The sequence below is a fragment of the Macrobrachium nipponense genome, chromosome 2 (assembly GCF_015104395.2).
Source record: "Macrobrachium nipponense isolate FS-2020 chromosome 2, ASM1510439v2, whole genome shotgun sequence".
Classification (NCBI taxonomy): domain Eukaryota; kingdom Metazoa; phylum Arthropoda; class Malacostraca; order Decapoda; family Palaemonidae; genus Macrobrachium; species Macrobrachium nipponense.
Window position 1 is genome coordinate 137,899,106 of NC_087201.1, and position 3,710 is coordinate 137,902,815.

Below are 3,710 nucleotides of genomic sequence, written 5' to 3' on the forward strand. Positions count from 1 at the left end.
CACCATATGCATACATTATATATATATATATATATATATATATATATATATATATATATATATATTATACAACTACTGTAATGTGCCCAGCTCAGGCTAAAGTGGGCTCAGTTGGCACGTGCATTGTAAATTATTTTGACATGTGAACAGTTAGGACACACAAGATATTTTCTTTCTCTGGGTTCAAGAAATTTTGTCATCATTAGTAAACCGATCGAATGTTTTGATAAATATCCAAAACATTTATTCCGATCCAACTGTACGTCACACGGGGATAAAGCTGAACAAAGGAAACATAATTATCTGATGAATTATATAAATAACTGATAGGGGAATGAGATATTGATGAAATGTATGCAGTTACGTTTCATCATAGAGTAATTATCAGAATGCTCACAAGATAGTAATAGCTTCCGATATCCGTTATAATTTTCACTTACGATATATTAATGACAATATCTCAAATAGTTGACTTCACACACGTGCAGGAAATGGGGGAACTTAATAATAATAATAATAATTATAATAATAAAATTAAACGAAAATGAGAACAAATACTAAAATAATAATAATAATAATAATAGTTCAAAGTAAAAGTAGGTAATGTTTAGAACAATGAATCTGCAAACCATCTTGGTTGGCTCTTGGATCGGAAGTCTTAATACAAAATTGGAAAAGAAACAATATATCCCACATCTGAAAGACTGTTTAATAAAATATAAGGGAAGAACTAGGGTTCCCTATTTTCGTAAGTTTAATAAAGAAAGTTATAAAAACATAGAACATCAGTGAATAATACATTAGGACCTAGGAGTTAGTCTTACAACAGTTACACAAGCATTACTTATGTATCGTACCTTCAGTAAATGAAAACTCTTCGGTAAACGACTTAAATGATTAACTTTATCTGTTTGGGCACCAACAACTGAAATGGAGTTGCAAAATCATTCCGCCCCCGGGTGGGCTCGAACCACCAACCTTTCGGTTAACAGCCGAACGCGCTAACCGATTGTGCCACGGAGGCATAGGATTCTGCATTTATCTTATGGCGATTAAGCAAGATCACCTAACACGAGCATTAATTTTACTTTATTGTATTGTTTACTTAATTTCCAGAGGAATTTTGTGATTTCTCCGTGTACACAATTCAAAATCTATCTTTCACAACGGATTATGAGAAGGAGAGAGTAAAGCGAGCCAAAGCTGTAACGAATGAAGTGCGCCTGACAGCTAGCATATGGACGTTCCATCAGAATGTCAGGATCAATAAAGGAAGTAATCGAAACCATTCAGTCAGCTTCCATAAGAAATATGTGTAATGTATATAGATAATATATATATATATATATATATATATATATATATATATAATATATATGCCTGGGCTGTTGTATAGGTCTTTTGAACATATAGTAATAATATTACCCATTTACTGAGCAAGTGTTCTACCTTAACCTCCTGAGCAATTTAGGCCAGGTACCGAAGTGCTCTGTCCCGACGCTCTCTTTCATCCTAATTCTCTTTAAGCTTTGCATGTGTTGGACACTTATTTCTCCTTTCCTTGTCACTTTCGCAGGGAATACGACGCCAGGATACAACAACATACGAATGAACCATTGCTTAGAAATGAGGCGCAGATTAACTTGAATGATCAACGTCCGTCTGATACAGTGGTGAAGCGGAAAGGCATTTTGCCCACCAGCAGTGTCACTGTTTGGAAAAGGCGTGTGGATGACACCACGTTGATGACTCCTGTATGCGACTCTGTTAATTCTAGTTTACATGAATTCTTACTAAAATTCAATCTAGGCTAAACCAGGCTTTCTTTATATTGCACCAGACCTTGTTGCTCACAACTCCTACCTAAAATGCAGACTTGATATTGTAGTCGAAAGTCATCCAGAGACAAAAGTCAAATATAGCACCTGTTGTAGTGAACGCATTGCTGAGTTTATCAGCTTACCATAGTAAGTTCGTCCAGTAAAGGACAAAAGATGTATCCATGGTACGCTACCTCATCATGCCAAATAGGTTTTATGGTTCAGTTCAAAAATAAAACAATGGAACCACAACCTCGTGTCCAAGTGATGTACGGGAAGGAAGCTCAAGAGCATGGAACAGTGCTCAAAAGAGAGTTCACCAAGTCGCCACCCGCCAACTTCGGACACCAGGGTCAACGCCATCACATCATGACGTCACGTCGAACAGGTCTTGGCCCTTGGTCAGTCAGTCAGTCACAAGTGATTGGTGATAGATAAACTGCACGTCAACTTAACAACATAACTTTTTTTTCTTTTTTTTTTTTAAAACAAATTCTTTTAAGATATGCATGATTAAAGACCAACTCATTTTGATTTATAATGTTACGAAAAATTATGGCTATGCTTTTACTTAAGCCCACATAGCCTATAGTTGTCAGTGTGTTGTTAAATCGCGTTTGCTTTCTCATTGCAGCACAGTCTTATCCATCTGTTTTTCACTCTATTCCCTTCTTCCTCTTCAAAAGGTTTGTCTTTAATATAATACTTAGGATACGGCCGTATTTGTCAAATTTTCCACTACATTAGGTCTCTCTCTCTCTCTCTCTCTCTCTCTCTCTCTCTCTCTCTCTCTCTCTCTCTCTCTAGTATCATTGATATACATCGTGTAACAAGAGATCATGCGAATATCTTGGGAAATGAAAGAATGTCATTCTGAGCAGAAAATGTACAAACATGTAGTGCATTTTAAGACTTCGTTTGTCCGTGAGATGATTTAAAAAAAAACAAAAATATAGCCGTTATCATTAGACAGGCAAGCAAGCTGGCGAGTACGGAAGTAGGTAGGCACGGACATAGGCACGTTCGGAAATTCAATTGCTAGCCTTATGTCGTGATTTTCTTTTGCAGGTTATTGAAAAATGTAACATTACAGTCCCTTCAACTAGTAAATCACCTGTGAACAGACGTCATGCAATTGGTTTTAATGATAAGCTTTACGTATCAAGAAAGTAATGCAACTGTTGCTTGGTAACAGTTATTTATGGTCGGTCGAATTCAAGCGCACCCTGTTCTGCAGCCTCGCCACAGAATTGTTCAATCAGGAGTCAGGACTATAAAAACAACCATGATGACAATGGATTGTAGGTAGGGAGGATACGGTACTCTGAACAATGTCAGCTTTTTTACCTCTTTCGATTACTGTATGAATTCCTTTGACAATAAAGAATGAAGAAAGTGAATTTTCCATAATGTTCCCATTCTTTTTTTTTTAATCTGACAGACGAAAGTGTGTTCATAAAAGTGCATGTTTTTCCTTAGACTGGTGTGTGATGAATGCTTTTGGTGGAGAACAAGAGATTTTTTATAATACATTTTAAATCTTGACCAGTGTTTAATGAATAGGCCTATCTTTGATGGTGTGAGTTTCCATTGCTTGCTTTACTTTCCTTTATCGGAGTCGAGTGAATACCATTGACGGAGAGGGAGAGGGTTTCAATGGTAGTTGCATTTTTCCTCTTTGCTCAGTATCTGGAGAATACATTTGATTTGGAGGTATTTTCCCCTCATATCACTGACTACTCACTCCGACATATGTACACCTAAAAATTCACATCACCGACAAACGAAGCCATAAAATGCATATGCTCGTAGAGTGTTTTCTGCTCAAAATTACTTTCTTTAATTTCCCAAGATAATTGCACAAACCCGTGTTAATATTGCAACGTTAAA

At 36.5% G+C, this 3,710-nt stretch overlaps 1 non-coding gene across 1 annotated transcript; it reads right to left on the bottom strand.

Annotated features, from left to right (window-relative positions):
* Nucleotides 1-950: 950 nt before the first annotated feature.
* On the bottom strand, nucleotides 951-1,024 carry Trnan-guu (transfer RNA asparagine (anticodon GUU)). Its single transcript has one exon. It is a non-coding gene; the product is annotated as a tRNA-Asn (tRNA).
* Nucleotides 1,025-3,710: the final 2,686 nt, after the last annotated feature.